Source organism: Euprymna scolopes, chromosome 22 (genome assembly GCF_053919585.1).
Source record: "Euprymna scolopes isolate OS-2025 chromosome 22, ASM5391958v1, whole genome shotgun sequence".
Taxonomy (NCBI): domain Eukaryota; kingdom Metazoa; phylum Mollusca; class Cephalopoda; order Sepiida; family Sepiolidae; genus Euprymna; species Euprymna scolopes.
In genome coordinates this window covers 11,760,070-11,786,239 of record NC_136503.1, presented here as the reverse complement: position 1 = coordinate 11,786,239, position 26,170 = coordinate 11,760,070, and the positions used below count along the sequence as shown (strand labels likewise).

General features: G+C 34.7%; 1 long non-coding RNA gene across 1 annotated transcript; it reads left to right on the top strand.

Annotated features, from left to right (window-relative positions):
* Window positions 1–581: 581 nt before the first annotated feature.
* On the top strand, window positions 582–24,369 carry LOC145243894 (uncharacterized). Its single transcript, XR_013862971.1, has 2 exons — window positions 582–754; window positions 23,573–24,369. It is a non-coding gene; the product is annotated as an uncharacterized LOC145243894 (long non-coding RNA).
* The last annotated feature ends 1,801 nt before the right edge of the window (window positions 24,370–26,170 follow it).

Here is a 26,170-nt window from a genome sequence, read left to right as displayed (position 1 = left end):
ATTTCCACTACATCACTCACTTCTCTTCCCACGCGCGAACAAACGATAGTGACCCGAACGTGAGAGGAAAACACATTTCCTTTTTCCTTCTATAATACCAATCTCGCAACAAACGATGGTTACACCCGCGCGGACATGAACACATGTTATATCTAAAACATTCATTCTTTCAACAGTAAATAAACGACACGTTTATCTTATCCATCAATTGAGTTTTTGTTTCCTTCAATTCCATTCGTTTCATTATTTTCTTGTAGCGAGTTAGGGTATTATTATATCCTGTCCCGCAATAGTTTCTTCCTTCAAATAGCTAGACTTTGGAATTCCCTTCCTGCTGCTTGCTTCCCTGATATGCAGATGTTTAAATGTAACATAAACAAATATCTTGTTAATCTTTCCTAGATATGACTCCAAATACGTCCAAGTGGCGATACGCTTTGTAAGGGGTGAACATGAGTTTAAAATAAAACCAAATAAAATAAATAATAATAAAAAAAACACTGCACGCGTGATTAAATTTATTTTACCTTTGTAGTGGAAGGTAAGCTATGTCAGTTATCTCCCTTGTCTCACCCTTGTAAGGGAGGTTGAAAGAACGTTTCATGTTTGTTATTTTCTTCCGGCAACAACTACAACCGGATCATGTTAATGAAATAAAATTATAAAATAACAAAGGATTCCATTTAGAATGGAATTGGCTGCAGAACAGAGACCTTGGATGAAGTGTTGAAACCCTTTTTAAAAATTAAAATAGGTTGGTATTGTTCTACCATATTTTTTTTGCGTTATTTATATAAATTCAGTAACACCCGAAAAGCGACAACACAAAATGAAACTCTGGTTTCCGACGTAGAAAACACCGACAGTTTATTTGTCGCGATATTAAATTCTTACGTTGATACCGCTATTCTGAACTCACAATATGCCATTATTTGAATTTTTATTTAATTACAAAAAATGATTCAATAACAATATCGATTAAAATAAATATGGTCAATTTTTATGACGTGCCTACTGCCTCGCCTCAGTGCCTCTGCCTCACTGCCTCAGCATATTATAAGCACCCAGACTTCCCCAAGTTAAGAACGGTTTTCGGAATAATCCCCCCTACATCGAAAGTCGTTCTTAACATGGGGAGGCTGGAAGGAGGGTTATACCGAAAACTGTTATTAACATGGGGAGGTTGGGCCACGTCTTAAAAATTGACCAAACTATTTTAAACGTGCAATCAATTATAACTGGTTGAAACCGTCTAAATTACACTTAAGATATTATTTATAACCCTTTGGTATAAGAGAAACAATCCAGTGGATCCACCAGTCCACCACCACCACTGGTGGCGGTTTGCGGTTTACGGCCACGAACTCGGAATAGCGGCGTTTAAAGGTGATTCATTAAAAAAAAAAAAAAAAAAAAACTAGACAAAATACTGTTAGAAACTCGATCAATATAGGCTGACATATATTCGGTGGGTTTTTAACAGTATTTTGCCTAGGTTTTTTATTTTTAACTCCTTTTCTCAAACTTACCGCATCATTCGGGCGGCCGGGCGCCATTTTTAACTTTCCAATACATCGGTAAAGTTACATCAAATAAAAATGCTAAAAACATATCCAGTTAGGTAGAAAAGTAACTTATCTTGCCTTTGATAACATTTATTTATTATATATTTGTTTTTTGACCACTTTTTCGAATCTATGTGTATAGTAATACAAACTCTAACTACGTTTAAGGAGTTAATATGGGCAGCCTAGCCATGCATGTTGATCTATATAATCATCGTTTAAAATTGTTGATTAGGAGTTGTTGGTTGTTTTGTAATTAATGGTAATCTAATTTTTCTTTCTGTCTTTTATTTTTTTCAAACGCTGAAAACCCGTTGTTCACCTCCAATGAACCCCCTCCATTTTTCTCTCTCTCATAATGGCACGTGTTTAGGCTTTCGCGTTTGTTGGAGTTTATTTATTTAGCGCTTCTACACTATTGGGACGAAATTTCGGAAATCGTAAAACTGAATTTCACATGAAAACAATGGTATCTACATATTCCTCGTATTAAATTACGAAAATCGATAAGGTAGAAAATTATTTATTAAAGAAAATAAAAAATAGAATTTGATGAAAGCGATCGATCGTGAGACACAATAGAGAATTCAAATGGGAGGTATTTTTGCGTCTTGATTTAAACAAGATGGCACCAACTTTTCACCTGCTACCACGATTAAAGTTGTTAATATAATTATATATGACAAAAAAAAAATCTATTTGTAGAGAAGCCCATGATGTTTTGGGGGCGTCACCAAAATGGAACGGAAATTGTAATTTCGTTCCGGTGCAATATGTTTCTAATTGAACACATGACAAAGAAATCGAGCGTAAATGAGAAAATGAATGACAATCAATATTTTAATTTATTCACAAAATAACAATGTAACCCACCCAATAAATGTCACATACTCGTGTAAAACAACCCTCATTTTTTATTATTTTAGAAAACAGTACCTAGTTGCGTTTTCCATTTCGGATCACGGTATTTCGCTTTTTACATCAAGAAGCCGTAAGTCCGAAAACGTGTTAGTCATTCATTAGTTTATTTTCATATCGTACCCCTCCCGCTTCGTCAACATGGGACCATTTCATATCTCCCGAAGACACTTCTGTATTTAGGGGGAAAAAAAAGAAAAAAAAAAAAAAAAATGGGTGACCGATTTACCATAACGTAGCTAAAAAGTGAGCACCTCTTTCAAATGTCGAAATTTTTATTATTTTTTTTATTATTACATTTTCACCCCAAACAAGGCAAATTGCCACTTTGGTGTAGGGGGCTACTATCAGGGGCAACAACTACTGGGGTACTATGTAGGGATTTGGGCAGCAAGATGTCGGTTCACGTTACACTTGAACTTCTGCACGTCAGTACTGTTGGGGAAGCAGTAGCAGTATCAGAATTTTTTGTGAAAATAGCGAATAATTCCACCCCATCTTTCCAAGCTTATAACTCCTCGAAAAATGCAATTCAAGCCCTAATTTTTTTTTTCAATTAAAGGAGCAAGGACCAAGATTTCATTAAAAAAAAAAAAAAAAAAAAAAAAAAAACGTGTTTTTTTTTTAAAAAGGTTTTAAACTTCGGACTTTACAGGTAAAATTCGACGAGAACACGATGTCCGTTTTTTTTAAAATTTGAATATATTATGTATTGACCTTTTCTCTTCAATTTGTGAGTAAATAATTATGTACTTATCCGAGTCGAAATTAATTATTTTTAGACATTTACAAAATTGGAGGCGTGAATTATTCGACCCCCTGTCTTTCCAAGCTTATAACTCCTCGAAAAATGTAATTCAAGCCCTAATTTTTTTTTCAATTAAAGGAGCAAGGACCAAGGTTCCATTAAAAAAAAAAAAAAGAAAAAAGAAAAAACAAATAACGTGGTTTAAAAAAAGGTTTTAAACTTCAAACTTTACAGGTAAAATTCTACAAGAACACGATGTCCGTTTTTTTTTAAATTTGAATATATTATGTATTGACCTTTTCTCTTCAATTTGTGAGTAAATAATTATGTACTTATCCGAGACTAAATTAAGTATTTTCTTTGTAATAGACACTGGGGGGGGGGGGAACCGTGAATAAAAAAAAAAAAAACGTTTGTCTAAAATATTATATTCGGTTTATTGGAAAGAACATAAAATTTCACATTGACCCTGAAAATATCGTAAAAATAGAATCAATAGAAAAATTTTGATAGATTTTTAAAATTTTAAAATTTAAAAATATTGAGTTTAAAAATTTAAAAATATTGAGTTCGGAAAATTCATTACTGTTTAAAAAAAAAATAAAAATATTTTTATTACTTTTAAAACAACTGTAATAGTTTATTTTGGAAGTATAATCCATAAAGAAAATAAATAACCCACTTTTAACAGAGAAATTACGAGATTTTTATATTGTATTCGCAGTTTCGTGTTAGGGGTGTCAAAAATTCCTACAAAAATTCTGATACTGCTAGGGAAGCAGGGACCTGGAATGGAATTCCAGAGTCTAGCGCGGTTCTGGGGAAGAAATTATTAGAGCAAAAAGATCTTTTACATCTAGCGATCTCTACAGTGTGGGGGTGGGATTTAGCAGCCTGTCGGGTTTGTCGAGGGTGCTCACGTCGTGGGGGCACAAGTGATTGCAGTTCGTCAGAGCATTCACCACTAAAATACTTGTAGAAAAGGCAGAGGGATGCAACACTTCGTCGATGGGACAGAGGCTGAAGCTTAGATGCCAGTTCAGGGCCTATCAGGTTTGCGACTCTCTTTTGAACCTTGTCAAGGAGCGAGAGACTAGTAGCAGATGCACCAGCCCAGATGTGACAGCAATACTCCATACATGGGCGAATGGTGGCCTTATAGAGGTACAGGATACTTTCGGGTGTTAGTAGTTTTCTAGCACGGTAGAGAGAGCCTACCTTTCTTGCAGCGGCCCTGGCAATGCCTTCAATGTAATTGTTCCAACTCATGTTTCCTGTGAACGTTAGGCCAAGGAGTTTGAAAGATGTACTCTCAGATAAAGAGTCGTTGGCCATTGCTATAGGTGGTAGAGAGGGTTTCTTGTAATTATTGAATGAAACTAGTTTAGTCTTGGCAGCATTGAACGCGACCAACCACTTTTGTCCCCATTCCACCACAGATTGGAGGTCTTCCTCTAGTGTTTCTGCCATTCTAGTTAATTAGTGTCGAATCAATAATAATCCAGTGAAAAAATTAAAAGAAACCTCTCAGTATAAGAATTACGCATGGGTGTGATGGTATGGTTGTACAACTCCAACTCCGCCATGTGTAGATATTTAAAGTGTGTTATTTCTCACTAAAAATGTATATTTCTCAATAGATTTTTACTTGAAAGGATTCCTCAAGTTATAATGATAATAAAAAAAAAAAATGTGGTACTCATGCAGAGAGTGATCCCTGCTGAAATAGTAATGTTATTATTTCAAAAGCCATTCTTAACATGGGGAGTGGAGCGTGTTTTGTACCTATTCTGTACTTTAACCTTACAATTGAATAAAAAAACATATCATTAAACTTGGAAATACGATTTAAAAAATAGCGCGGATCATTCTCTCCATTAGTACCAAAAATGTTTAATGGCTACGCAATAAATGATTTTTGCCCACGTACTTACTTGTCATGTCGAAATTAATATAAATTCCAAAAATTACTAAAAAAATGTTCCGGTAGAAAAATACAAGTAAAAATAGAATTTATCGAAGTATTGAATTTTATTGGATGTTTTGATATGGAAGAGTTGTGCGACAAATTCTGTATGACAAAATGAGTTATCTCCCTTGATTTTAGTTAAGGGTCTGCCATTCTTAAACACAAAATATCAGAATATAATTGTGGATGATTTTTTTTTTTTTTTTGATCATTTTTATAAATTCTTGGAATTTATACTAATTTCAACATGACACTTAAGTATGTAATGTTTTCACCTGAAAAACATTGCTTTAAAACCTCACTAATCTACACAATCTCTATCTCTACTGTTACCGTGTATTAGGTACGTGCAAAATGAATGCACATTTTGATCCCTCTCTTTTACTTAAAAATTCACCAAAAATCAGGAAATTAACCAATTTTAATTAAATTTTCAGTATCTATTGATCACAGAATATAATAAATTGATTATTTTTTTAAAATCTTAGTGGAAATGTATTTTGTTTAAACAAAAAATACCTTAACTAAAGTTATGATTTTCAGTAATAAAAAAAATGATTGAATTTATTTTTGCTTTTTTATGAAAATAAAGCATCGTAAAATATAACAATTAAAAAATATATATTTTTTACAGGAACATTACGATAAAAAAAAAACCCCGTAAAGTCTGTATTAATGAATTCGATATAACTCGAAGTAAAATGAATTTCTCGAACTACCGATATTATCATTGAATTAAGCATTGTTTAAAATTTTCACAAAAAATTATAATAGCAAAAAATTTTTTTTTTTTTTAATTAGAGGTTTCGTATAATTTTTTATATGTAAGATTTTAATATTTTTCTTGCTTGAATGAATGTGAAAATTTCGGTGTAACATAATTTTTATATAATAATTAGCCAATAATTAAAAAAAATTAATTTAAAAACAGGAACATAGAAAAATAATTAAATTAAAAAATAATAAAAATATTCAGGATAGAAATGTGCAGATGCACGTCTGGAAAAAAAAACCAGTACCCCCCCCCCTCCGTTTAATTACATGACGTCATTCTCAGACAGCTTTTCGACTGTCTCAGATTGACAAAACTACCGTTTGTTGCGCTTTTGTGAACGGCAGAATCCCTCTGTTTGGGAGATAATGAAACTATTTTTTGTACAAAAAAGGTGTCTTTTTAAAAAAAATTATTTAATTCAATATCTTAGGACTTTATTTTACTAATTATATTTGAAATAGACCCAGAAAACTAATATTTATATTTTAGAAGATTTTTACAATGAATTTATTTAACTTCAAAATTTAGCTGAATTAGTTAGCTCGCCATGAAAACGTTTTTCATAACTTTATTTTTTTCACGTGTACAAATTTTTTTTTTTTTTTTTTTTTGGAAATTAAGTTTAGTCCTTAATCTTTCAAATACAATGAAAAAGTAGCCGGAAACCTACAAAAAAATTATGAAAATCGGCTTTCAAAGCTAGGTTCACCTATTTTATTCGTCCATTTTTGCCCGTACCTACAAAATGAACTTTGTGTGAGTTCGTTCCCTATAGATTAGAAAACGACTGGGTTGATTTTTATGAAATTTCACACAAGGATACTTTATGTGCCTGGCAGTGTTCTTAGATAGGTTTTGTATCGGAAATGTCTTTGATAAGTATTGATAATCGGAATAATCCATTGAAATAAAGGAACGCTATTTTGACCAAAGTTAATACCTTAGACAACCCAATATCACAAGTGCATTTGAGAAGTTTTCTTCCCACATAAGCCAAAAGGCTTAACGTAAAAAATAAAAAGCAGCAGTAGGTTCTTTGATATGACAGGGGCGCGTTCGAAATCAATATTAAAGCCTAATTGAACCATAATACTTGAATTTCTCATCTTAAACAAATTCAAGCCATTATATATAAAATAATTTTATAAAATCAACAGTAGGTTCTCTACAGTGCAATGTAGACTGCAATGTATTGTGAATTAAGTCACTGCGAGAAAAAATGTAAAGCTTCTTCCCAAAGCATCGCGATGGGTCCTCAACTAAAACAGGCAATCAATGAATTTGATCGAAATATGGGTGTGTGAAACATTCGTTGATCATTATTCAATCCCAGGCAACTTTGTGTCACCCTGCTAGTTACCTATATTTTGTTCTTCTCCACGTCAGATAAATTCCCGAAGTAATCGTCAAAATCATTAGTTGTGTAATCTTTTGTCGATTTAGTTATGATAAATAAAAACCACGACCTTTGATTTTTGAACTTAAGTTGACGGGGTTGAATTACCAAAATGTTTTCACCCCCATCCGCCCTCTGATGTCCGTTTGCGGCTCTAACCTAACGAAGCTGATGACAATGAATGGGGATAATTATAGTAAGTGAAGTGCGTTAAATTATTATTTTGGTACTTATGCAGAATACGGACTGTGCTGAAATAACGTTTTTTTAGGCGACGAAGCAGAACAGGTGACTCGAAGTCTTCAGCAAACAGTATCAGATAAAACGTTATTTTATTTTTCTTTAATGAATATTTCATGAAGTAATATATTTTTATGGTGATGCAGAAGAATGTGCGACTCGAAGTTCGCAGTAAACAGTGTCGGGTAAAAAAAAAAAAAAAAAAATTCGCGTAATAATTATTTTTTGTATAAAATAATAAAATGTTAGTGTTTCCACTGTTTTGAATTTGTTTTTAGTATAAAAATAGATACTTGTACAGATTAATCAAGATATTAAAAAATGAAAATATCGAAAAAAGGTTATATTGTACGTATCCGTTTTGGACTGAAGATCTTCGAAAAAAAAATTTCATTTAATTTGATTGAGTATTTTTTATTTATTTATTTTTTTTTTTTTTTTACAGCGGAAAAACATGTTCTTAAAGGCGTGTTGAAGTCAGCCATTATGAAATTTGTTGAACACGCCACGGGGGAGATAACTTCATGTAAAGCGCCGATACTCCCTCCCCATCTTTATTACTAGCTTTTCTTCCTAAAAATCGAACCTTTTCCTCGGTATCATAACAATTTTTTTTTTTTTTTTCGATGATGAAATTAAGTGAAATTTTTTTTTTTTTTTTTCGGAGAATTTCGTTCCATAACGGATACGTACAATATAACTTCTTTTTTTTTTTTTTTTTGTCGATATTTTCATTTTTTAATGTCTTGATTAAACTGTACAAGTACCAAAAAATATAGGTGCTTATGCATTTATGTTACCGTGCAATTAAAAAAAAATTAGTATTTTCAAGTTTTAGTACAGAATGATTACAAAACATTATCACCTTCCATGTTAAGAGTGGCTTTCTAAATAATAACGTTAATATTTCAGCGTGGTAACTTTTTTTTCTTTTCTTTTAAAAATAAAATAAAATAATTTTTTAACTGGCATTTTGCTGCGGACTCCGAGAACAAATTCAAAACTGTCAAACAATAACTTTATTTTATGCGATTTTTTATCGGACATTCTTTACTGCGAACTTCGAGCCACTTGTTTTTCTGGTTTTACCCATGTTTATTTTGAAACCTACTAACATGTTGTAACTAGTTTGTACTTTCACACTTTAATAAACAATACCGTAAAAATTTAACTTGAAAATCCTAAAAAAAAAAAAAAAAATGCCTGGCTCGTATTTCACACAAGTACCTTTATTTTTTTAACATTTACAAATGATTTTTTTACTCTAATTAAAGCAATAGGTTTTGTCGTAATTGTAAGTAAATTTCGTTTCGATTCAAAATATCCTTTTCAGTTTTCTCTCTTATTTTTTACTAGCCTAGGTTCCCGGCGTTGCCCGGGTGTTTGGAAGTGTGTGTTGAGCAAAAGAAAAAAAAGTGATAGTAGGCAGGCCAGCTTGAACCCGTGACGCGAAGGTGGAAAAGAAAGTGAAAAAAAATCTGATGTCTTACCGCTACTTGCAACCGGAAATTCGGAACGTTAAACTTAGGCAAAGTCAATCCAACCGATACGATGATTTGCAAAAATGGCTTGCAAAAAATCGACTCGTTCTTGTAGAAAACTGCCCAGTTGAGGGTGAAATAACCCTGAAACGATGTTAAAAAAAATCGGACCCCCCCCCAAAAAAACCCTGTGTGTATAGGAGGGGGGGGTAAACTAAAGAATAAGCGAAGTAAAAAAAAAAAAAAAAAAAATACTTTGCCCGAGTGTTTAAAGATGTAAAAGAAAAAAAAAAAATAGTTTGAGGCGGGATTGAACCCGAAAGCCTTGACGCGGAGGTGAAACAAACGCCAACCACTTAACCGTCTTGGCCAAGAGTAAGAGGAATTGATTAGTGTTAAAATAAGGCTTATAAAGTGAGTGAAAGAGGTTTGATTGACAAATAGACGCTAAATGAGGTCATCGCGGGAGCGTTACGTGATGACGTAGCAGTATTTTATTTAATGCGGGGACAGCTTTTTGGGGTTTGTTTACTTTGTTTCAATGCGGGGAAGCGAAAGCTTCCCCAAGATGATGGTGGGGGTGGGGGGAAATGAAAGGGGATTAGCAATTGTTTGATATAAGGAGTTTAGCACCACATTGATCAAAGCTGATTGCTTGTGGACATTCCCGGCACGATGCCGAGAACAGCTTGTTAGCTTCTGAATTAGTTTCGCTTTTTATACGAAAAAGCCGAATCAACACGTGAGAAGCTAAAATAGCAATAATTTTGTAAAAGTCGCTGTAAGTAAATCTAGACGTTACGCGCGTTCCCAAATCGTAGATATTATTATCTAGGGGGTATATAAACAGTTCTAAGCGATCGTAACCCCCTCCCGAGGAGCGTGTGCGAGAAAAGCCTTTGCGAGACATACACGAAATGGTCACACACATTTTGTTTTTCTATATATAGACTAGCCTGGGTGTTTGTAAGTGTGGGTTGAGAAAAAAAAAAGTTGTAGTAGGCAGGCTCGAACCCATGATGCGAAGGTGGAAAAGAAAGTGGAGGTGGGTGTAAGAAAGTTGGTTGAGCAAAAAAAAAAAAAAATTGCAAGCGCAAAAAAAAAAAAATGTAGTATGCAGGCTCAAACCCATACCGCGAAGGAGGAAAATAAAGTGAAAAAAAAAAAGTGACTCGTTAGCTGCTGCGCCCATCGCCAAACTGGAAGTAACGTAGGTTCAAATTAAGGCTAGACAATCGAAAAGAGGCAATGTCTTTCGAAAATATCGGCAAAAAAGCGACTCCTCCCTAGAGAAAAGTGACCAGTTGAGGGTGAAAGTATTAATGTTTTTGGCCAATTTTTCAATATTTGTCGTCCAAAGATCAAGCTTCAAAATGATACCGATCTCGTGAAAGTCCGTCACCTCTGTCAAAAGTTTTTGCGAGACATATAAACATACATACATATATATTACATATACATTGCGAACATACATATATTTAAACAAACAGGTGAGATTTATATTATAGATTATTTGAGCACTTATGTATTTATTGTACCATGCTGAAATAATAACGTTATTTAGAAAGCCATTTTTTACATGAGGAGGGTGTTTTGTAAATATTCTGTACTTTAACCTAACAATTTAATAAAAAAAAAAAAAAAGATACCGTGAAGCATGAATTTAAGTTGAAAATGCTATCAATACTATTTAAATAACAGTGCGGCACAATAAGTGTATAAGCACCATTATTTGGAATGAAAGAACAAGGGACAACAAAACAAAAAAGGGTGACAAAAACGAATATTCACGAAATGGTATCAAAGGCAAAATAAATTACTCTTCTACCTACCTGGATAAGTTTTTTCTGTGCGTCTAACATTTTTTTTTTTTTTTTTTTTTCAAAAGAAACTGCGTTTACTCTGTTCATTATGAATAGAAATAACATGGCTGCTATAAGCATTGCATGAGAACTCTTGATAATCGCCCAAAAATCGAAAATTAAACAAAATACTAGTAGAACATTATATTTAACTACTGGAATACTGATTGGGATGGGCTTTGCAGCTTCCTATGTGTCGTTTCATTAGAACCTATCTTTGGTATGTCTCTGACTGATTCTGCTAAGGAGGTCACTGACTGGCTTCTTGTTGGAATTAACACCTGAATTTCTCATCGTAGGTTTCAATCCAAATTTCATCCTCCTCTCTGGTTTTCATTGGTTTGTGCTTCTGCCATTGCCCATCATAATTACTATTCTAATTAGTATCATCGAGATGGTTCTGAGGCTTCTAAGAGCTAGCAATTTCCAAAGCTATTCGCCAAGAATTTATGACTATCTTATTTCAAAAGCTTGGCTCCCATGATTTTTAGAGAATCTACAATAGTGTTGCTAATAATGGCAAGTCTGCTATTCCTCTTCTCTCTAATAGTCTTCAGATCATTTTATCTCTCTCATAGTCTCAATCTTTTTTTTCTATAAATACGATTACGGCATGTCTGATTCATTCCCTGCTTCTTTTGTTCCAGCTCGTTTGACTTGTTGGTTTAGTGCTCTTCATCAATTTGCTCTTTTGATATTTCACTGTAATACAGATTTCTATTCCAGTAGCTTTTTTCCAAGAACTGCAGGCTTGTGGAACTCTTTTCCTGCCCACTGTTTTCCCCTATCTGTAACCTTTTTTTTTTTTTTTTTTTCCAAAACTTAAGATCAATAGGCATTCACTGTCTTTGTGATAAACATTTTTTATTCTTATTAGTTCATTTCCCACTTTATCAACTAAGCTCCAGCCCCTGTCTCATCACTGCAATGTTGCATCACCGTGCCTATTTTACAAAAATTTTAATGAAATGTGTTCTGATGAACTTCTTGCACTTGTATTCCTTTGAACGTACATATCCTCGACAAACCCGTTTAGTGATAAGATCGCATCCCTTCACTGTTGTTGTTCCTAAATGCCAGAAAGCTTTCTATTCTAATAGTTTTTTCCCTCGAACAGCTAAACTTTGGTATTCCCTTCCTTCTGCCTGCTTCCCTGGCTGTGCTGATATGCAGAAGTTTAAACGTAACATAAACATCTTGCTAATCTTTCCTAGACATGGCCCCAAATAGTAGCCCCTTACATCCAAGTGGCGATATGCTTTGTAAGGGGTGAACATGAGTGTAAAAAAAAAAAATTACATCAACAGATTATCGTGTCTTCTCTAATGACTAACAAGACCAGCTCTGGAGAGACGAATTGAACAAGCAAAACCTGCCTTATTTTAGATGTTGAAGGATTTGGACTCGCTCTTTCTAACAACACATTACATTACATTGTATGGATCGATTTCTATTAAAAAAATTATGTATAAGGCACTTTGTATATGTGTCAGTGTGTGAGTTTGTTCCCTATGATTTCTGAAACAGCTGGACTGATTTTAAAAAATTTCACACACATGTACATTTTGTCTGGTAGTGTTCTTGGGTTTCGTATCAGAATGCCTCCAATAAGTGTCAAAAATCGATAACTACTCCAAGTAAAAAAATAAACAGTTAACATCCTCATACAGCCTAACATCACAAATGCATTCTATAAGTTTTATCACGGCACAAGCAAAAAAGTTGGTGTATAAAAGCAACAGTAGGTTTTTTAATAAGACATAGCTGTATTTAAAATGAATGTTTCTGTTTAAAGCACAATTGAACCATGATACTTGACTTTTTCATTTTAAATTTTAATTCAAGCCATTATATAAAATAATTTTATTAAATCAACAGTAGGTTCTCTACAGTGCAATGTAGACTACAATGTATTGTGGACTGTCACTGTGGGGAGGCATATGAAGTTTCCTCCTGATGCACTGTGATGGGTCCCTGACTAAAGCAGGCAACCAATTGATTTGATTAAAAAATGGGTGATTTTGATGGCATTGGAAGTGTGAAACAATCATTGATCCTCATTTAATACTGAGCAGATGGGGTCTCCCTGCTAGTGTGTGTGTGTGTGTGTGTGTATACACACACATATTGTTGATCTATTAGGATCAACTAGGAACTATGTCCCCCCCCTCTAGTTACGAATATTTTATTCTTTCATTCAAAAGGATTAAATTGTTAAAAAAAAAATAAATAAATAAAAAAACTAGAAACTGACTATATTGATAAATGCACTGAGAGTTCCTATTTGCTTGCCTCCCCAGAAGGGCAGAGTTAGACACAAGGTCGGTTTTTAATGTGAGGAAATCCAGCTCTCTTAAAAGAAGCACTTTGGATAGGAAAAAAAAAAAAAAATTATCTCAATCATGAAGGATTTCTCTTCCACTGACTGAAGACAGAAAACGTGGAGTATCAGAACAGATACTACACTTTGTTCCTAGCCAAAAGGCCAAGTACGATGTGGAATTCATTAGTTGTCAGTTGAAAAGTTGTAAAGTTTGAGAAGATGCATCTGAGGAAGATCTGAGGTTACATTGCTGAAACACTATGCAAATAAACAAGATGAGAATACAGATTGGAACGATAAATTTGTTGCCCTAAAGAAAACAACACTCAGCTTTATCTTAAAATTTTTACTGAAAAAATCAATTCAGGTAACTTGATTATGTAGTAGAGTTGACATCTATTTAATGTAGTCGCCTTCAGCCTCAATCACCACCTTGATACGGGTCTGGAACTAGGAGCATGCCTTTTTCACAAGCGCCAGTGAGAGCTCGGCGAATAGCGGCGATCAAGCTGGTTTTGGTGTTTGTTGGAGATCATGTTGATGTTCTCACCATATAACTAAACGAAGTAGTCCAGCGGGTTCAGATCAGTGGAGAAGGTGGGGGGTAGTGAAAGAAGGGTACAGTCGTAGCACTCCTTCTGAAGCCAAGCCTGGGTCTCTTTGGACTTGTGAGCCAGCACCGAGTCTTGCTTCTACATTCAAGGTCTGGCAATGGCCACCTGATTGCATCAGGGGATCATCACACTCTTCAGCACATCCAGGTACATTTTGGTGTTGACTTTCAAGCCAACTTCAAAGATGTGAGATGGCATGATGTGACCCTTACTTGAAGCCGCACCAAAGACCATAACCGTGGCCGGAAATTTTGTTGTTGTACCCTCAAATCATCCGGATTTGCATTTTGAGGGCGCTAGCAATGGTCCTGTTGTCATAAATTGGATCAGTAGAGAGCATGAGTTGTACAGCATTCAGACATGATAAAAGGCTCCTATCGCTCTTAGGATTTGTACAGAACTGATCAACTAGTAGATGATCTGCAACAGAAAAAAGAAGTCGGTTTTCATCAAACGGAATGGAATCATGTTGTCTTTTCTAGAGCTACAATTTTATTGTTCCACCAGTAATCCAAATAATCAATAAAATAGACATTTTTTTTTTGTGTTGTGCAACAAGAGATCACATTTGCCCGTCCTATAAAAATCAATTCTGCTTTGTCACCATGATTTAAAAAAGAAAACGGTTTTATTTTTTTATTTTTAATCACATGACAATCTGTGTGTGTTGCCATTGGTCAGTTTTGATCACGTTTCAGTAGAACTGGAAAGGAAAATACAATTTTTTTACCCATAAATCACTATAGAACTGATCAATAGACTGTTTTGGGGGGATGAAAGTGGGAAAAAGAAAATGCTTTGGAAAGTTAAGGTAGGACACTGATAGTTCTAATTTATATTCACATAAAAGAAAGTGACCCCCATCTATCCACCCTGTTTTTTAATAACTGGACCTACTCAGTGTTTTCCGGGAGCTTTTTTTTTTTTTTTTTTTTTTTTTTTTTTTTTCTCATTAGCCCTGATGAATTTTGTCTCAATTTCTTTGAAAAAATTTTTTACATTTTTATAAAGGCAATTCAATGAAGAAATCTTATTTAAAAATCAAAAATTAATTAAAATTTCAATCACATAAATACTTTCAAATTTTGTTTTATGCTTCAAAATCCTATACTTATAAAAGAGATTAAAGAGAGACAGAGTGGATCTTGGGTTTACTTTCGTCAGCCTCATAAATGTTGTTTCCCTTATTTTATCCTGTAGTCCTCATATTTCATAAGTGATGTTTCTGACAAAGAAGGAAGAATTGCTGTTTTCTGGGTCCGAATCTATCCATCTAACACTTATTGTTGATAGTTTTTGACTTTGAAATAGTATTTATTTTTTTATTTTTTATCTATATCTCTTTACATCAAGTGGCTTCATGCCATGTCCGCAGCAATTTCCATTAAAAAAAAATGAGCATAGGATTTTGAAACTTTTACAAATGTCTTACTTGTATTCACACATGCACACACAATATTTGATTAGATAATTTTTATTTATTTATTTATTTATATATATATATATATATATTTTTTTTTTTTTCACAAACGCAGCCAATTTTGTGGATAGATATTCCAATAATCAAACACTTAGAACTTTGGTTCATTTTGACAATAACGTACCTTTTTTTTCATTTTTTTTTTGTCTGCAAAAGGTAGTGTTTTATTAAAGCATCTATAAATATTAATACCATAGTACCTTTAACATACATACATACGTGTGTCACAAATCCCAGATTATAAATTATTTGATCGGGAGATCCTATTTATTAAAAAGGAAGATAGACAGTAATAACATACTATAAGACGAACATTAAATTAGTATATAGATACGCTAATTTAATGTTTGTAGCATGTTATCACCTTCTATCCTCCTTTTTAATAAATAGGATCTCCCGATCACCAAAAAAAAAAAAAAAAAAAAAAAAAAAAATTTTTTTAAATGATGTCGCTTTTGAGCTATATGTGAAAGTAAAATATACCTTCTTGGTTTTGTCACTAACATCCAAGGGTAGTATCTGTTTTGTCTAAATATGGTATAATGATATCATGGAGTTTATGTTCGTGCCAAGTGTCCATACAATGAGAAACATGTCACAGACTCCTATAAGGATATTGGACATAAACTGTAATAACCAGATATATTCTGACACTACATTAACCAGATTACTTAGAAAAACGCTTTTACAGTTTTAACAAAAGGGCTACAATACTGCAGGGTCTCCATTCCCTTTGAACATCCACAGAATGCTCAGGAAAGATGCCGCTATGGAATTCCTACAGGTCCAACTAATTATAATTATTTTTCATAACAAACTAGGTGCAATTTTAACCAGTATTTTTGGTAGATTATTTAATAATTATTAGATTTGTCATATCAAATTTGGAATTCTGACCAATAGTTTTGGACCCTATGTGTTAGTTTTCATTATTAGATTTTGACTTCTCAGCCTGGCCAAATTTAGTGCATTACTGTCGAGTAGTTTGGCAGCCTATATCTGACCAAACACAGATTCTTATTTTTTTTAATATTTTTATTAATAAAAGCAAATACTTTGTGAAACTAAGAATCAATTCTTGTGGTTGATACCTTTTTTGATTGTACGATCCGTTGTTTATCTCTTTCTCATGGCGAGATGATGTGACACCAAGGTTCAAAAGTGAAATTAAAGAGCGAGTACTCTAGAGGAAGAGCACTCTGGCCTGTAAAAAATGCCTGGGTAGCATGTCGGCATTCCCCAATAAGGATGCTTCAGGTGATTAGCCTAGGAGTGTAGATTTCCTAGAATTGCACAAGACCAAAATAGTACCTCACTCAACAGAGGGAAAAGACATAATAATGACGTAGACTCTGGTGATTTGGGGATCAAAATAAATCAAAAATAAAACTACTGCCTGGATTGAACATTTCCACAAAATATAAAGTGTTTGATAAGCGTTTCAAGAAAAGTCTATCTAAAAAAAAAACATTAAAAACAACTGTCATTACCTACAAACAAAATGGTATCACATTTTTTTTTTTTTAATTTGAATAAAAATAACTATTAAATTTCTAGACGATAGAAAATCTGAAGGAGAATAATGGAGTAATTAACACTAACAAAAAAAACCCTTTCAAATTGTTTGAGAAACTATTTAGAAGGATTTTTTTTTTTTGCCGCTCTCAGTTATTCCATTGTTTTTTTTTTAGATTTTCTAAAATTGGTTCATTAGTTTTTCAGAAAATTTTCACTGAAATCATTTAACTTTAAAAAAAAAATTGATTTTTTTTTTTTCTCAAGATAAGCTCTATTCCCTCCCTTCCCAGAGACCTAATGTTTCAAAGTTTTGTTTTGTTTTTATATCTAAATTTTAGACCATGTTCAACTTGATTTTTTTTTTAATGATAATATAAGATTTTTTTTGTCCATTATCCCATTTTGAAGATTTTCTTAAAATTAATTTTTTTTTTTCTGAGAATTTTACATTGTTATGAACAAGGGTAACTGTCAAAGAGGTTTCAAGAAAATCCTGATTTGTCCCGAACGTGGCTAAAATGATCTCCTATTTCTTGTAAATACTTACAATTCCCTTAATAATCCAAGTTTGAATTACTAGTTATGAAACTAGTACTAGTGACCCCCAAGAAAACTGGTTTTCGCCCTAAAATAACTGAAAAATTTCCTTAAATTGATAAAACCTACTCTTTTTTACAAATATGTAAAACTATACTAAATATTCCCTCCATCTCAAAGTCCAACAAAAGTTGTAGGAATGAACTCATTTTAACACAAGATCTTAATCATTAGACAATACATCGGCGTTTGTTAGAATGTTTTCATAAACAAAAACACCCAGAAACCAATGCACCATTCATACTAAAATAAAGTTACTCCATTTTCCATTACATAAATCGATATATTTAAGTTAATTATTCATATCAAGACCCCAGTTACCACTTAAAATGGCAACAATTGGTTCAAAGTAGCAGTGCCCACCATTGTCTGACAGTCCCACCGATTGACCAATAGTGAGAGTAATCACCTGAAATTCAATGTCTGTCACTGTCTTGACTGCCAGTGTCCAGCAGTGCCTGCCACTGGATGACACTACTATATCATGAATGGCAGTGCACAATTATTGAAGACCGGCCATTATATTTCAAAGTAGTCAAATGTGGCTTGACACTTGTCATGATCAATAATGACGACAATGACCAAACCCAAGTAAACACCTAAAAATGCCAATGACTGCCAGTGCTCCCCATTGAAGAAAAATAATTTCATTTGAAAGCAGTTCAATGGAGGCTGGTCATGGTTGACAGTGAACGCCATGAACAGACACTGATAGTTGGAAAGGCAGCCAGTGTCCACCAGTAAACACAAGCAAATGCAAACAACCACCTCCAAACAACACTAACTGCCAGTGATCACTGTCCATCACAGGCAGCCAGTGGACGTGTGGTCCTCGTTCTGTCACAATACTGGGGTAGTTGGGGTTTTGTGACTACCACATGGGGTTTCAGCCATTCAAACCTTCCATCGTGCCCCACGTTGTGTCAGAATAGTTTCATAAAGAAGGCCTGAGGTGATTCGGCCAAAACAATTTTTAATGCTTGTAGTTGGGGTTACCCAACAGATTTAGCAACTCCAAAAGAAAAATGGAAAACAGCGAATCGACAACAATAACAAGATTTATTGAAATACGTTAATGTTACAATAATATGTGGAGAAAAAAACTTGGTTAAAATAAAGTCAAATACTGGAGATAAGAGGAGAATAGTCCTTAATAGTCAAAAATGGCAAGTACGGTGGCGGCAGAGTTGTTGGCAAGAGGCTTGCTTTTCGGTCAACGGGTAATGAAATGAACCAATTCTTTCTCAATTTGGTGTCCTCCTCTTTATAGGCCCAATTTTTGGCAAATGTGCTTTCTGGTTGGTTAGCCAATCAAGACTGTCGACCAATGGGTTAACGCCACAACCACGGAGGAGGGCAAGGGGAAACACCCATCCTTTGGACTTGTGTGGTTGGTTATTCTAGAGCAGCCAATGCTTAGTGCCTTAATAATGATCTGGGCTTCAATTTCTTTGACCGCTCCCAAGATCCTGTGTCAAACTTTGCGTTTTATGCTCTGATCAGGTTGATCCAGCGCACCTTTCAATGTTTGACACTTTTGTGTTTTCATTTTTATTAAAACCTAAATGATTTTGTTTTGCTTCTGATAACTCCGTACTCTTCTTACAATTATTTTGCTTTTGGCAAAAGTTCAGCAGGTCAACTCCATTGGCAAAAGGTTGTGAACAGATGATTTCAGTTCACAAGTCAAATAGAGATTGATACTGATCATGGCTGCCACTGACTTCAAAGAAAATAAAGAAAAATTGAAAGATGGCGTAACTAATAAGAAAACACAATTGTAACTTCTCTTCCGATTTTCGGATTTTTGTAATCATGCCCATATTCTTTTATTTTCTTTTAAAGTTGATGAGTTCCAATTCTTCTGATGAGTGTAGGGCCGAATAAATTAAAAAATAATAGGTACATGAATGATGCTGTGCTATGAATTGAACAATTTAACATGCTTAAAGGAATAAACAGTAAGATGGGCACTATCTTGTAATTTGGAATATAGACCTTTTGCCATTTATTTGTATATGCTCTGTAGTTACTGTATATACTTGTGTATAAGTCGATGTGCATTTTAAAACCAAAAATTGTGTCATTTTAGGTATTACCTGTGTATATGTCGACTAGATTCTAGACAAATTAAATGATCCATCTCATGGCTCTTTCTTGCACAGATAAATTCCTTTTTAGTGCTTTTTGTTTTGTAAGACATATTATAAATTGTTTCTCGGCATCTGCGAGTGATAAGACATGCATTTACACAAGAGTGGTCTATCCAATTTTCATATATAGAACCAATGCGCTGCACACTTACATGCAACAAACGCAAATATTGCTAATCAGACATTCCGTAGATGCTGTAGATTCCAGTTACTGTTTTTAGACATGATTTATGCCATCACATACCATAATAACATAAACGCATGCATTGCACGAACTGTAATATACCATAATAATGTGAACACATGCCTTAAGTGCCAGTAAATGGTTTCATTAAATAGTTGTCATTAAATTGTTAAAACTTGTTGAATTTAGGGGAGAATGACATATCGTAAACACTGCATTTCCTAACCTACTAAAAAAAAAACTTTGTATCATCACCAAATACATCATATCGAATTTAGGCCTTTGATATGTCAAGAGCAATTGCCCTAGAAAGGAAGCCTTTGTCAAGAGATTCACTAATCCTGTGAGATATAACCGTTAGCACGTCTGCGGTAGATCTTGCAGAACGGAAACCATATTGTGTGTCACTAAGAAGGTTATTTCTGCTGAGGTGGTTGACTATTTCACTATTTAATATGGATTCCAGCAACTTACTCATAACACACAGGAGACTTATTGGTCTGTATTGAGAGGGAGATGATTTATCACCTGAATTCTTAAATACAGGGCAAACTGATGAGGTTTTCCAGGGAGTTAGAAAGCACTTGTCCTTAAGGCAACGCATAAACAGTTTCGTAAGTATGGGAGCAAGTTATGGTTGAAGCTTTTTTCACACTATAATGGAGATGCCGTCAGGGCCTGTTGCTTTACTGGAATCAAGGTTCTTGATTAGCTTGGCGACCTTCATGCACAGATATTTGTATGTTACCTAGCGTGTTCTGTGTTATAGGAGGAAATATGGGGAGTTGATGGCCTTCGTCGCATAGGGTAGAATTAGTTTGGCCTTGTCTGATGCTGACGAGATGACCTCTGGTCCATTGATAATGGTTGGAATAGAACACACACTTCTGTTCAGGATCCTATTGTTATTTGCCAAAACTGGTGGGAACCAAGCCGCTGATCAGCTACCTTGGATTTAACAGACTGGGCATATAGCTCTCTTGCATTTTTTATTACTCTTTTACAGTGGTTGCTGGCATTCCTGAAAGCAGCTTTAGTCTCAGTGCATCTATTACGTTGGTAGTTATGGAAAAAGTGATTTCTGTGCGCGATAGCAGCAGCACATTCTGGGGAGAACCATGACTGGCTGTTAGGTTTTTGTTGGAATTTTTTAGATGGTATGAATTGGTCTATGCCTACAATTAACCATTCGATCAGATCTGATATTATAGAGGACACATCCTTTTTAAAGATGGAATGCAGAGGTAGATCAGATATGAATGTACGGAAGCTATCCCAGTCAGCCATAGAATATCCGTATACAGTACGTTGGAGGGGTACGTCTGGGGACTTATTACATTTCATTTTTATCTTAACTGATACGACGGAGTGGTCAGAGGATCCTAGAGGAGAATGAACGGAACATGAACATAGCTCAGGGGAAGTTGAGAGAAAAAGGTCTAGGAGGCTTGCATATTGACCTGTAGTATCGGGCACACGTGTGGGTTCGCGAACAATCTGAGTGAGGTCATAAGCAATGGCAAAATCATGACAACCCCCTCCCCTCATCATCTGTCTTATTTGAATGGGTCAGCCATACCACGTTATGGGCGTTAAAGTCACCACAGATGTGGATGTTAGCCGAGGGATGTGCAGACAGAATCTGGTCTATTTTCTCAGATATACTCTTAAAGATAGTAACTCCGCTGTTATGGGGCCGATAGAGGGCAAATATAAATGCAGCGGTGTAAGCAAAAGCACATATAGGGTAAATTAGGATCTGGTCTAGAGATATCCCTGCCACACGGGAAGCCATCTTTAATGTAGACACATATTCCATGCCCATGGCGATCTTGGGGGTCAGATTTAGCTGTTAAGTTAGAGTATCCATTAATTATGAACTCATCTAGGGAAGTGGTCGGCCCTATTCCAGTTTCGCTTAGAAAGAATATGTCCGGTTTCATCTCCTGTAATTGGGTTTCAATCTCTGGAAGGTTGGAACGTAGACCCCTGATGTTGGAGAAGGAGACCTGGTAGTAGGGGTCTATGTTGGAAGATGGGGTTCTAGGTTTATTCGATTTTTTTTTTTTTTTTTTTTTTTTTCTGGAGATATTTCATGTTGAGGTTTTGGGATTTGTGGAACAGGTCGGCATACTTGGTTAGAGCAGGATAGAGAGGGAAAGTAAGAGAGAAAAAGACAGCAAATCTTTTTTTATTTTTGTAGCACATGAAAAGGAAAAGCCGTAACTAGTATGGCATCGAGAGGCCCCACCAGAGACTACTGCATGGTCCAGAATCCATTCACCAAATGGCAATACAGCAGTTCCAGTACTTTGCGCCTGCTGATAGGACAGCCTCCTTAGTGGTTAATCCAAGGTTCGGGTCCCTGACTATTAGGCGGATAAGGTCAGCCCAGACAAAACGTTTACCTCCAGCACCCTTACTAGTGACATGACCACAAGGATTGACATAGAGACAGAAAAATTTCCGACATCTCAGACTACTGTTCACCAAGTACTACCGACCTTTAAAGCGGATTTTTCTTCACCCTTTGTCAGAAAAATCACTCATTTGAGTGAGGACTGAGGGAAAAAAAAAGGAGAAGCGAGAGTTACTGGAGCTGCCGATAACACATCCACTGTATTATCTACTCCATTAAAAAAATAAAATAAAATAAAAAAAAATAAACGGGGAGGAGGGGGAATGGGTACAAGGGACTTATTAATATCTACTTTGTAAAGTCCGGTGCTAAATTATCAATTGAGGACACTTTTGATGATAATCTCCCCTCCCATATTAATGGGTGGATGTTTTTGGCATTATCTATCTCGAGTTTGAATCATTGGAGCTTCATCTTATAATTAAAATCCAATAATGAACTTTTATCAATTTGTGAAGTCGGCTTAATATTAATTTACATGTGAGTTTAGATAATTATTCAAGGTTTTAATTTGGGAGGTTCGTTTTCATAGGTGACTTTTTCTTTGCTAATGTCACTGTGTATTATATTTCGAATATAATTCAAAATAAGACTAACTATATTAGATGGTTTGATTGGCTAGCCAGGAAGCAAGCATTTTCAATATAAGCAAACTTACAGTAATAGTATATATATTAAGTATATTACTTAAATAAAGTCCTAACTTTATCTACTGTAATAGAGAAAATAATTCCCGGCATTTTTGTTTTTTATCGCTAGTTTACTTCAATGTAAGCTGAGTTAGCGGTGTTTTGCCTGTTTCAATAGTAGTCGCGAAGGGAGGGGGGGAGGACAAATCTCATCTTAAAAGTTTTTCAAGACAGGAAAAAGTAGAGACAAATAAATACATATACATAAATAAAACAAGAAAAACAAGTTTAAACAAGGTAACATGAAATACATTTGTTAGGATGAATTTTAAAATACTTAACGTCTGTTTGACATAATGGTTCGGCATACGTTTTTTTTTTTTTTTTTTTTTTTTTTTTGTCGACTGGCATATTGCTGTGTCTTTCTAGAGCGGAAGGAGATTTCTATTTCCGGATAACTTGTGCACGCGTACTCATCTATTTATAGAATAAAAGTCGTTACATTTAAATGTGTAAATATATTAAATTTTAATTCTTTTTTTTTTTTTAAATAAATTCCTAACAGTGTAATTTAAATTCATGTATTTATTTCATTTACAACATCCTGTTATTCTGTGTCTACTTATAAAAATAGAAATTTTGTTGGTTTTTCATGTTTGTTTTTAAAATGTTTTTTGTTTTTTTTTCTCCCCCTCACTCAGTTCCAACTGCTGGTCTGAAAGTATGGTGCTGCTTAGTTGCTCAGAGGATGAAATTTCGTCAAAGAATTGCCTGGCTTGCGATCATCGCTTATCTGGCTGCCACCTGCGGTTTATTTTTTTACATATTTGAAATTAATGACACGTACAACAAGTATGCCATCGACCACTATACTCAATTTCATCCGCGGCCGTTTTTTCTGGTGGAGCAGCAACAGAAGCAAAAGAAATCTGCGACAATGGCCAATAAAAATGATGCACACACGGTTAAAGCGATGGTGTGGCCACAGGTTTTCTCCCACTTGACGGACATTCCCCTCTCTATTTGGTTGCTCCTCCTACTCTTACCTTATCTGCAGGTGTTCTTCATGTTGCTGGCTTGTACGAAGGCAGACCCTCGACAAAGCCTTGCAATGCTCTGGCCAGGAATGTTTTATCTGAAAGTCTGTCATCCGGAGAATTCTTTTGTGAAGGGCAGAAAGAGAACGAAAACGAAGAAGACAGAGGAGCTTGTCTTCAGCAATGGAAATAATGTCTTCCATACGTGATATATGAACGATCAAGTTTAAAAAAAAAAATTTTTTTTAATTTTTGTTCACTTTAATTTTATTAATTGTATTATTTTTTTGTATGATTTTCTTGAAAAAAATATCTTTAAATCACTCTCGCTCATATTTTTAAATGTACAAGGAATACTTCAAAAAAATGTTTTTTTAAAATTCATCAAATCAAGTCATTATCTGAAAGGTCATATTTTTTTAAAATGTGTACAATAAATTTCTTTTTATTATTAATTCATAGACCAAAAATTTTATCGCTCCTTCACCCCCGTGTCGTCTCGTTAGCATGCGTGCATAATATTTTTTTTTCTTTTTTTTTTTTTTTTTTTTTTTTTACTCGGCTTCACCCCAAACAAGGCATATCACCACTTGGATGTAAGGAGCTACTAATTTGGATCATGCCTAGGAAAGATTAACAATATGTTGGTTTACATTATGTTTGAACTTCTGCATATCAGTACAGTCAGGGAAGCAGGTAGCAGGAAGGGAATTCCAAAGTCTAGCTGTTCAGAGGAGGAAGCTAAGTTGAAAGCTTTACGGCATTTAGGGACCTCAACAGTGAAGGGGTGTGATTTTGTTGCTAAGCAGGGTTGTCAGGGATGTGTATGTCAAGAGGGCACATTCCATTAAAATACTTATAAAACAGGCACAGGTGTGCAACATTGCGGCAATGGGACAGGGGTTGGAGCCTTGTTGACAAATTGGGACCTATTAGATCGAAAAGTCTTTTTTGGACCTTATCCATGAGGGAGAGACTAATGGAAGATGCACCAGCCCAGATGTGGCAACAATACTCCATGCGTGGGCAAATTGTAATTCTACAATTACTTTTTATTTTTTTATTACTTTATTTTTGTAATGAAGAAATGTAACAAATCCAGTTAAAAAAAAAAAAAATTACTACATGATGAAAATTGCCCCCCCCCCTCGAATAATGCACTCCAAAAACATCAATCTTTAGTAAATAGTTGTAAAAATAACAAAAAAAAAAATGAACCCCACAAAGTTTTTTTTGTTTTGTTTTTTTTGTGGGGGTATTTGGAGGGGAGGTCATCATGTACTAGCAGGGCTACCCGGCGTTGTCCTGGGCAAAAGTGTAACATTTTTATTAAAACTTCTTTTCTTGGGTTCTCCTTTCATTTTCCCACCATCCTCTTTTTCTTTCCACCCAGTCCATTCCTCTCTCTGGGCATACACAGAAAGAACTTGTTTTTTTTATAGATTCCTCAAGGAATTAACTCCTTGATATAAAATCACTTACTTGCCTTTAGTTAATGCATAATCTATCAAGTAAACCCTAGCATTTGCTGATGAGGTGTTGCTTGATTGTCATGGGAATGTGTCAAACTCCACCAGTGTAAACAAACCATCGTTTGCCTGGGAGATTTACTTGATTCGTCATGTGAACAACATCAATCCCACTGGTGTGAATAAACGGTATTCAAAAATGATAGGACATAACCTTAGTAGTATGGACCTCTTCTGCTTGACCGCTGTCCATCCCAGAACACCGCCTCCTGGATTGCTCTGACTGTGATGTCTGCTTGGTGTTGATTTCTAGTTATGATGCCTGCTTTGGTGGTGACAAATGATATGCAGCATAGATTTGTAGAAAAAGAACTTGACTATTTTATTTTACAATATTATACATTAATAAAACAAAAAGGTATTAAATTACAGGCGATTTCTTTTATCCTAGCTTTATCTTAACTAATTCTTTGCGTGGAAGGAAGGGGGAGGATACCCCCTCTCTCTCCCAATGGAGACACCAAAATATGTGTGTTTATTGTATGCTGTTCAGTCGAGAAAAGAGAGTTCTGTAAAAATAGGATTATGGCCTAACCCTTACACAACAAGCCTCATCACTCAGCAAAAATATCTGTACTACTACACTGAGGGGCACTTAACAAATAGTGCCATACTAGTAAATTTAACCCAACCCCCACCCGATGAGATCTGCACCAGTTTATGGCCAAAGAATTAATGATTTTGTGTAAATTTTTGTATATCAGACATAATGCTGATCAAGAAAATATCAACT